The 10,435-nt window shown below is 41.9% G+C and overlaps 1 protein-coding gene across 3 annotated transcripts in view; it reads right to left on the reverse strand.

Moving 5' to 3' along the window:
* Nucleotides 1-10,435, reverse strand: part of LOC108514504 (vacuolar protein sorting-associated protein 4A) — a 136,232-nt gene that overhangs the window by 83,216 nt on the left and 42,581 nt on the right. For 2 of the 3 annotated variants that reach the window (XM_017850766.1, XM_017850768.1), the window contains exon 2: nucleotides 5,778-5,863. The exons of the other annotated variant lie outside the window; for it this stretch is intronic. The gene's annotated coding sequence lies outside the window, so the exon portion shown is untranslated. The remainder of the gene's footprint in view (nucleotides 1-5,777; nucleotides 5,864-10,435) is intronic. 3 annotated transcript variants of the gene reach the window in all.

The raw sequence follows: 10,435 nt of genomic DNA on the forward strand, positions 1-10,435 counted from the left end.
TGGCCTCCCAAAGTGCTGAGATTATAGGTATGAGCCACTGCACCCCACCTGTTAAGTGGCTTTTTTTTTTTTTAAAGTAGAGACGGGGTTTCACCATGTTGGTCAGACTGCTTGCCAACTCCTGACCTCAAGTGATCCGCCCACCTCGGCCTTTCCCAAAGTGCTGGGATTACAGGCCTAAGCCGCCATGCCCACCCTGGCTTTTTAAAGCTTATCTAGGCCGGGGCTGAGCATGGTGGCTCATGCCTGTAATCCCAGCACTTTGGGAGGCTGAGGTGGGTGGATCATGAGGTCAGGAGTTCAAGACTAGCCTGGGCAAGATGGTGAAACCCCATCTCTACTAAAAATATAAAAATTCACCGGGTGCAGTGACAGGCACCTGTGATCCCAGCTACTGGGGAGGCTGAGGCAGGAGAATCGCTTGAACCCAGGTGGCAGAGGTTGCAGTGAGCTGAGATTGTGCCACTGTACTCCAGCCTGGGCTACAAAGTGAGAATCCGTCAAAAAAAAAAAAAAAAGAAGCTTATCCAGGCTGGGCACAGTGGCTCACACCTATAATCCCAGCACTTTGGGAGGCCGAGGCAGGTGGATCACTTGAGGTCAGGAGTTCGAGACCAGCCTTGCCAACATGGCGAAAACCTATCTTTAATAAAAATACAAAATTAGCCGGGTGTGGTGGTGGGTGCCTGTAATCCCAGCTACTTGGAAGGCTGAGGCAGAACTGCTTGAACCCAGGAGGCAGAGGTTACAGTGAGCCAAGGTCATGCCATTGCACTCCAGCCTGGACAACAAGAGCAAAACTCTGTCTCAAAAAAAAAAACGAACAAAACAAAACAAAAAAAAACCTTATCCAAAAAGATACATAATAGCGCAGACACAGCCTATGGCTGCAAACACACATATTTGGATAAATGGATCAACCTATTTTATAAACATCAACTTCTCATATAATCGTTATGTTCCTCTTTATCTCTAACTCTTACCTTTTTCATGTCCCAACTGGTGTTCTTTATTATGAGTTTAAGTGAAACTAAGTTAGTCACACAACATTATTTTCCCTGCTTTTGCAAGCAAGTTTGTTCCTGGATTATTCTCAGAGTGGAAGATCTGGCTGTGCATTCTGCACAGGAATGAGTTATGCTGACAGTCACTGTTAAAGTATTCTCTCAGGAGGATTCTATCCAACCTCATCCCAAGCTCCTCTCTCAAGTCAGGAGCCTGATAAATGACCACCAAAAACATGAGGAAGGAATTGCTTTACTTTGAGTAAAAAGCCTTTTACATTCTCAACTTGCAGGTGTCTTTCAGCTCAAGTCTCCTGGCCATTTGGGGTTTCAGTAGACTGTAGTCTACAGTCTGGTGACATGAACCTTGAATGAGTTCAGGGTGACTCTTTCACTCTCCCTCTTCATTCTAAAATAACATAGCATATTCACTAATTTATTGAGCTCCTGCTATATACCAGGAACTGTTTTAGGGACGTAGAATTATTAGTCAGTGAATAAAGTATGCAAAAAATAATGTAATTAAAAATTTAATGAAATTCTAGAGAAATAAAAACTTACATTCACACAAAAGCCTGTACACTAATGTTCTTAGCAGCTCTATTCGTAAGTACCACAACTGGAAACAACCCAAATTTCCTTCAATGGCGAATGGATAAACTGTGATACAGCTATAGAATAGAACACTATTCAGAAATAAAAAGGAATGAACTATTTATAACTCAGTAACTTGGATGAATCTGAAAGGCATTATACCAGTCTCAAAAGTTATATGATCCCATTATTGAAAAGAAAAAACTATATGACAAAAAATTCAGTGGTTTCTGGCCAGGCACCATGGCTCATTCCTGTAATCCCAGCATTTTGAGAGGCTAAAGTGAGCAGATCACTTAAGGTTAGGAGTTCAAGACCAGCCTGGCCAACATGGTGAAACCCCACCTCTACTAAAAATACAAAAATTAACCAGGCATAGTGGCGCACGCCTGTAATCCCAGCTACTCAGGAGGCTGAGGCAGGAGGCTTGAACCTGGGAGGCAGAGGTTGCAGTGAGCTGAGAATGTGCTACTGCACCCCAGCCTGGGCAACAGAGCAAGACTGTCTTGACCAAAAATAAATAAATAAATAAAAATAAAAAAAATAAATTCTGTGGTTTCTAAGGGTTAGGGGTAAGAAAGGATATGATTATAAAGGGGTAGCACAACAGAGTTTTCTGAAACCATGGAACGGTCCTGTATCCTGATTGTGGTGACAGTTACAAGAATTTATGTAGGTATTATAAATTATGTATGTGTCCAAATTCATACAGCTGCATACCTTAAGGGAAAAAATTCAATTTTACAGTATGATAATTACAAAATAAAATAAGTAAATTATACAGTATATTAGAAGATGTTAAGTGTGATGGGAAAAGGAAACACAGCAAGGGAAGGGGTCGGAAATGCTGCCCGGGGTGTCAGTTTGTAATTTTAAATATGGTAGTTAGGGTAAGCCATTAAGAAGATGTTTGAACAAAGACTTTAGGAGATGGGGGAGTTGGCCATGCAAATATCTGGGAGAAGCATTCTAGCCAGGGAGACAGTGTTAAAGCAGTAAGGAGGCCCAGAGTAACTGGAGCTGGGTAAGTGAGGGGGACAGAGTAAAAAATGAGGTCACAAAGGTAATGGGGCTGGGAGGCAGACCATGTATGGCCTTTTAGGTCATGGCAAGGACTTTGGCTTTTATTCTGAAATGGGAAGCTATTGGGAGATTTTCAGGAGCAAGTGACCACTATGTTGAAAATAGAATGAAAGAAGGCCAAGGCAGAAGCAGGAAGACCAGCTGGCAGGTTATCAGGGATGAGAGTTGATGGGAGTTGGACCAGGGGAATAGTAGTGGAGGTAGTGAGAAGTGGCCAGATTCTACATCAGATTACATAAGGGGGTGACAAAAAGAAGAGTCAAGAATAATGTCAAGATTTTTGTCCCGAACAACTAGAAGGATAGAGTTCCCCTTGACAGGTTTAGAAGAAAGATCAGGAACTGGAGACATACATTACACAATCAAGTCTAACAGGCAGCTAGATGTAAAAGCCTGCAGTTCAGGAAATGGGTGTAGGCTAGAAACATGAATTTGGGAACTATGAGCATATGGTTGCTATTTAATGCCATGAAACTGGATAAGATCACTGTATCAGTCAGGATCCCAGCAGGAAACCATAGTAAGGGATTTAATAGAGGGACAACTTATGAAGGTATGGGCAGAGTGCAGGGAAACCACATGGGAAAATAGAGTGTAGTATCCCAGGGCTATTAACAGAGTGGCTGTTTCCACCCCTAGGCCTGAAGGAACTAGGAAAGAAAGTGGGTATCAAACCCAGAAGAAAAGAGCCCTACAGAGACAGACATGAGAGTAGGACTTTCAGTCAATTCAGCTAGATTCAAATTGGGTGCCAAGGGGATAAATGCTCCAACCTCACCCTCCTCCTTCTTTCCCTCCAGTGTCCTACTGGGGCTCTACATTGGCCAAACCCAACAAAAACCAAAGGCCAAGGAAGTCTGCTGATGTTGTCCATGCAGGTCAGCATCCTGGGACAGATGGCATATAGAGAAGGAGCGGACCTAGAAGGGTCAATGGAAAACTTCCAGCACAAGCAAGGAAGTAAGTATGGAAGAGAAAGCAGACACTCCACTATCAAAGGGCTAGAGAGAAAAGGAGGTAGGAGGTAGGCAGAAGATCCATGAAACACAAGTGCTCCATAGAAATACTGGCTTAACGGGCATGGTGGCTTACGCTGGTAATCCCAGCATTTTGAGAGGCCGAGGCGGGCGGATCACCTGAGGTCGGGAGTTCGAGACCAGCCTGACCACATGGAGAAACTCCGTCTCTACTAAAAAAATACAAAATTAGCCGGGCATGGTGGCACATGCCTCTAATCCCAGCTACTTGGGAGGCTGAGGCAGGAGAATCACTTGAACCCAGGAGGCGGAGGTTGCAGTGAGCTGAGATCATGCCATTTCACTCCAGCCTGGGTGACAGAGCAAAACTCTGCCACGAAAAAAAAAAAAAGAAAGAAATACTGGCCTCTAAAATAGTACCAAGTTTACCCCAACTGAAAAAGCACTCCCTTGACCTGACGAACCCAGACTTGGCTCTTCCCTCCCTTCACCATTCCTTGAAAATCAAAACAAAACAATTTCTGCTTATTGTTTCTATTCTCTCCTTTCACTCCTTAATCTCTTCTGAATTAAAACAGCATTCTAAAGGGTCATTAATGTTTTCTCACCCAATCCAAAGGCCCTTTCTCAATCCTTATGCTCGACAGTTCCAATATGTATGGCAAGTGCACTCTACCAACTGTTTTGTATTCCTTCTTTCTGGCCATTTATTTTTTAAGTGCCTTTTTTCTCCTCCTAGCCCTATAATCTAGGTGTTCCCTAAGGCTCTGATGTTAGCACTTCTCACTTTATCCTCTCATCCCTGTCAGCTTTCTGCTGGATCTCTAGTTTGACACAGCTCTCTAGAACCAGTATCTCCTGTTGGCCCCAATCCCACCACCTGGGTACATATCCAAACAAGAACTAATCTTCATCATCCTTTATCCCCCTGCTCCTGTGCTCACTCTTGTAGTTATTAGGATTAGCATCATCTTTCTCGCCACCCAGGATCTAAACCAGTACTACAGTTAGTCTGGTGTGAAGCACACTCTTCTGTATTTTATTAAGGGTTGCCCAGGTGGTTAATTCTCATGCTCAATCAAGGTTTGGAAAATGCTTCTCTAAACCTTTGCAGACCACTCTCTGTCCCTATCTGCTACATCTAATCAGGTGCCAAACCACATCTGAAATTGTTCTCTAGCCTACCTACTCCCCTCAGTTTCCACTGCTAACATTCCTTGGTTAACCCAGAACAGCCACTGTAATGGTGCTGCTGCTTTTTTTTTTTTTTTTTTTTTTTTTTTTTTTGGTAATTGTAAAATATACACAACATAAAGTTTACTATTTTAACCATTTTTTTACATGTACAGTTCAATGCACTAAGTATTCACATTGTTGTGAAACCACCACCACCAGCCATCTCCAGAACTTTTTCATTTTCCCCAACTAAAACTCTATACCCACTAAACAATTTACTCCCCGTTCCCTTCTCCCCTGGCAACCACCATTCTACTTTCTGTCCTTATGAGTTTGACACTCTAGGTAGGTGGACTCATACAATACTTGTCCCTTTGTGTCTGCACTGGCCTCTTAACTGATCTCCTTGCCCAGACCCTCTTCCCTTCTCTCATTCCTTTACACAAGGTTGCCAGGTTGATTGTCCTAGAACCCAACTCATACCAGACCACTCCCGATTTCAGAGTCTCTATGGTTTCCTATTGTCTGAAGAATGTAGTCCAAAGCCTTGTGTATAAATTCATCTTTCCAACCATCTCTTCTCTTCTGTCCCCTCAAACATCTTACTACTTAAAATGCTTGCACAAGAAAACCCACTAAAAGATTCCAAGCAGAAGCACAGGCCACCACAACCCAGTAAACTACTTGCAGAAAGGTATATTCTGACTTTTCCTGTATCCTTATTTATATTGATTCACTCATTTCTTCACTTCCATGTGTCCAAATCATACCCATTTCCCAAAGCACATCTTAAATTCCACCTTTATTAATCCTAATGCAAAAGTAATGGGAGCTTACTAAGATCTAGCACAGATAAACCAGTAATTCTATATATCTAATTGGACTGCATCCACACAACTCCAAGAACAGTTGTAGAAGTGGTAGCTAATGGGTTCAAACTCACCACAATTCCAGGATATGTGAAGAAACTTAGTACAGCAGCTGATGTGCCCCTGTTATTGGTCAGACAGAAATTTCCTCATTATAGGCCTGAAAGCAGAGAAAAAAATTCCTGGTACTATGTTGTTAGCCCTGGGGATACAGCAGTTTGAAGCTGTCATATTGGTGCCAGGGTTTTTTGTTTTGTTTGTTTTCTTTCTGCTCCCCACTTCCCGCCTTTCTTCCTTTCCCTTCCTTTTAGTTCCCCCCTCCCCCACTTTGGTCTCATTTCTAGGACTCTCACAGGTATTCTGAAGGACATATACAGTGATTAAAGTCTCTAAAAAACTCCTTTCTCCACCTATATAGAAACTACAGAGAAAAGCCCAGTGTTCTGAAAGGCAATCACACTGGCTAATGCTTGAACAAGATGTTACTCAATATTGTTTCTATAATATGGATACACATTACAGGGGTTTTGAGATACCACTTAACATTTATGCTTAGGATAGTTCTAGACCCAGGAAGTGAACAAGAAGGGAAGACACCCATTCATCTATTCTACATAAAATTAAAACTGGCTAGGATGTTCCAAACCACTCATCAGAACCAAGTTGAAGGCCAGGCATGGTGGCTCCTGCTGTAATCCTATCACTTTGGGGGAAAAAAAAATTAGCCAGGCATGGTGGCGTGTGCCTGTAATCCCAGCTACTTAGGAGGCTGAGGCAAGAGAATTGCTTGAAACCAGGAGATGGAGGCTGCAGTGAGCCAAAATTGTGCCACACACTCCAGCCTGGGAGAGACTCTGTCATTAAAAAAAAAAAAAAAAAAAAGAACCAAGTTGTCCAGGTCAGAGTGCAGTGGCACAATCATAGCTCACTGCAGCCTCAAACTCCTAGGCTGAAGGGATCTTCTTGACTCAGCCGCTTGAATAATTAGGACTACAGATATGCACAACTGTACCTGGCTATTTTTTTTTATTTTTTGCAGAGACAGTGGGGTCTCGCTATGTTGTCAAGGCTGGTCTTGAACTTCTGACCTCAAGTGATCCTCCTGCTTTAGCCTCCCAAAGTGCTGGGATTACAAGTATTGAGGCACCATGCCTGGCCAGGGAACTTAGTTAACACTACACTGAACATCTTTTTCAGTGGAGAAATTAGTGGGTCAAAGTAATATTTAAGGATCATGGTAAGTATTGCCAAATTGCTCCCCCCGAAAATCTGTACCATTTTTATACCCCCACCAGCAATATATAAGCATGTCCATGTCAGTACACTTGCCAACACGAAGTAATCCCACTTAAAATAACCCTTGCTATTTTAATAGGTGAAAAATGGTATATATGCCCACCCAATCTTGATCTCCTGTCTCAACAAATGCAGGATATTATTATTTTCTTCTACTTAAAAGCAGGAAATCCATGTCTCTTTATGCTTTTATTTTGTCTGAAGAACTGGGAGGGGTGATTTGTGATAACAGTAGAGAGTTACAGGACAGTCACCAGAACCTCGTATCTCACACAAATAGAATTTGAGTTCTTGATGTACCAGCATATCTAAAGTCATACTTAATTTCCCATTATTGCCTTATCATTTAACTCTGTGAAGTTAGTTCCTTTCCTCTTGCTAGGCATGCGGGTGGGAAAAGTCGTCAACAAGAAAACCAAGCATGACCTAAGAAGCAGCAGTGTCTCCCAGATTTATAAGATGTGGTTTAGGTTTATGGTGATCTTGGAATTTTCAGTTCAGTTCATTATCCATCTTTCCTTCTCTGCTCCAATCTAAGCTCTGGTCCAAATCAATAAAAGTAGGAGAAATATCCTTTTCTGAAGATCTCAAATTACTACTGGGATAACAAAAAAAAAATTCAAGTATAATTTTAAACCTCTGAGCTATAGTGAAATAAGGTAGCTCTGAAATTTGTCCCCAGAAATTAAAATTTCAGGATTTAAAAATTATGGCCTTTTGGCTGGGGGCAGTGGCTCATGCCTGTAATCCCAGCATTTTGAGAGGCTGAGGTGGGCGGATCACGAGGTCAAGAGAACGAGACCATCGTGGCTAACATGGTGAAACCCCGTCTCTACTAAAAATACAAACATCAGCTGGGTGTGGTGGCGGGCACCTGTAGTCCCAGCTACTCGAGAGGCTGAGGCAGGAGAATCACTTGAACCCAGGAGGCAGAGGTTGCAATGAGCCAAGATTGCACCACTGCACTCTAGCCTGGCGACAGAGTGAGACTCTGTCTCAAAAAAAACAAAAAGAAAAGAAAAGAAAAAAAAAAGAAAAAAGACCTTTTAGAATGAATTTATACAAATTGGCAAAAAAAAGCCCCAGTATTTTTTAGGCCTCATCAAAGTCTAACTCGAATATCTATTACTTTTATACAAAAGTATTAGCATTCATGCTTTTATATATACAAATGTAGAATAACAAGCAAGACTGAAATAATTTGGGGCTTTTGACTATCTACTGTATAAATTCTCCTTGGTAAACTTCTTTACTGATCTAATATGGTGAACTAGTTCTTGGTCATTTATAAAGTAAATATTTCTTAACTGAATTTAAAAGTGTTTTCTTTGGAATGTTTCCTCTAACTACAAAAGAATATGCAAGCTTCTCGATTTTTTATAAAAAATGTTTTAAATATCTTCAGTTTGCATTTTTAAATGTTTTTGTAAGGAAGACAGCTACCAGCCAATTTCCCTGTGGAAATTGCCATATGGTAGGTATGTTTGTTTAAAATTCTTTATATAATTAATTGAAAATCTGGGAGACACTGCATCTGAACAATCACTTCAAATTACATATTTTTCTTTGGTTTTTAGTATTAAGATTTATATCTATTTTCTAGGCCACATCTGTTTTGTCTGTTTGTTTGTTTGTTTTGAGATGGAGTTTCACTCCTGTTGCCCAGGCTGGAGTGCAATGGCATTATCTCGGCTCACTGCAACCTCCGCCTCCTGGGTTTAAGCAATTCTCCTGCCTCACCCTCCTGAATACCTGGGATTACAGGCATGCGCCACCACGCCCCACTATTTTTATGTTTTAGTTGAGACGGGGTTTCTCTATGTTGGCCAAGCTGGTCTCCAACTCCCGACCTCAGATGATCTGCCTGCCTCACCTTCCCAAAGTGCTGGGATTACAGGTGTGAGCCACCTCATCCGGCAGGCCACATCTTTTTGAAAGTCAATTCTATTCTTTATACTTCTCTCCCCTAAAAAGCAGCACTGCTTTATGTGAAACAACGTTACAACTTGTTTTATATCCTTCTGCTTACTTCAAAACACAAAGCAAATGAGAAGATTGTTGACAGTGACAGTAAAAAAGTTTAGACCCTGTATAGAATTAGAAAAGGTTAAGACTTTATTTAATTTCATTTTCACTAAGGCAGAGGCAATGAGAAAGGCAGTTTGCATAAGAAACAGGTTGGTTAGGAATAATTTATATTCCTCTTAGTCTCCTGCTCAAATATTAAAGTAGAGGCTACTTTTTGAAAACCTGAACCCAGCCGGGCGCAGTGGCTCATGCCTGTAATCCCAGCACTTTGGGAGGCTGAGGCGGGCAGATCACAAGGTCAGGAGTTTGAGACCAGCTTGGCCAACATGGTGAAACCCCATCTCTACTAAAAATACAAAAAATTAGCCAGGCTTGGTAGTAGCTGTTTGTAATCCCAGCTACTCAGAAGGCTGAGGCAGGAGACTCACTTGAACCTGGGAGGCGGAGGTTGCCGTGAGCTGAGATCGCGCCATTGCACTCCAGCCTGGGAGACAGAGTGAGACTCCATCTCAAAAAAAAAAAAGACATATACTATAAAATTAAGGGTATCAGAGTTATTGGTAAGTGATTAAAGCAAGTTCTAAGTTTTATATATTTAAAAAAAGTATATACAGATCAGTATGTTAATAAAGTGCTCAAGGCAATATGCCAATTTGCTAACAGTGGTCATATTTGTGAGTGCAATTACAGGAACTTCCATTTTAGAAATTAAGCATTTCTATAATGTTTGGACTTTCTATAATAAACATGTGCTCTGTAATAAATTATTATAAAGTTAACTTTTAAATACATGTCATCATGCCAGATGCAGTGGCTCAGGCCTGTAATTCCAGCAGTTTGGGAGGTCAAGAAGGGAGGACTGCTTGAGGCCAAGAGTCCGAGACCAGCCTGAGCAACATAGTAAGATCATGTATCTACAAAAAAATTTAAAATTAGCCAGGCATGGTAGCACATGCCTGTAGTCCCAGCTACTCAGCAGGCTGAGGCAGGAGAATCCCTTGAGCCAGGAGTTAAAGGCTGAAGTGAGCTATTTTTTTTTTTTTTTGAGAAGGGTCTTGCTCTGTCACCTGGGCTGGAGTGCAGTGGCAGGATCTTGGCTCACTGCAACCTCTGCCTCCCGAGTTCAAGTGATTCTTCTGCCTCAGTCTCCCAAGTAGCTGAGACTACAGGTGTGTGCCACTACGCCTAGCTAATTTTTGTATTTTTAGCAGAGATGGGGTTTCACCATGCTGGTTGGCCAGGATGGTCTCGATCTCTTGACCTCGTGATCCGCCCACCTCGGCCTCCTAAAGTGCTGGGATCACAGGTGTGAGCCACTGCGCCCAGCCTGAAGTGAGCTATTACTGCACCACTGTACTTCAGCCTGGGTGACAGAGTAAGACTACGTCTTTTTTTTTTTTTTTTTTTT

The sequence above is a fragment of the Rhinopithecus bieti genome, unplaced genomic scaffold, assembly GCF_001698545.2.
Source record: "Rhinopithecus bieti isolate Rb0 unplaced genomic scaffold, ASM169854v2 scaffold_32081, whole genome shotgun sequence".
NCBI lineage: Eukaryota > Metazoa > Chordata > Mammalia > Primates > Cercopithecidae > Rhinopithecus > Rhinopithecus bieti.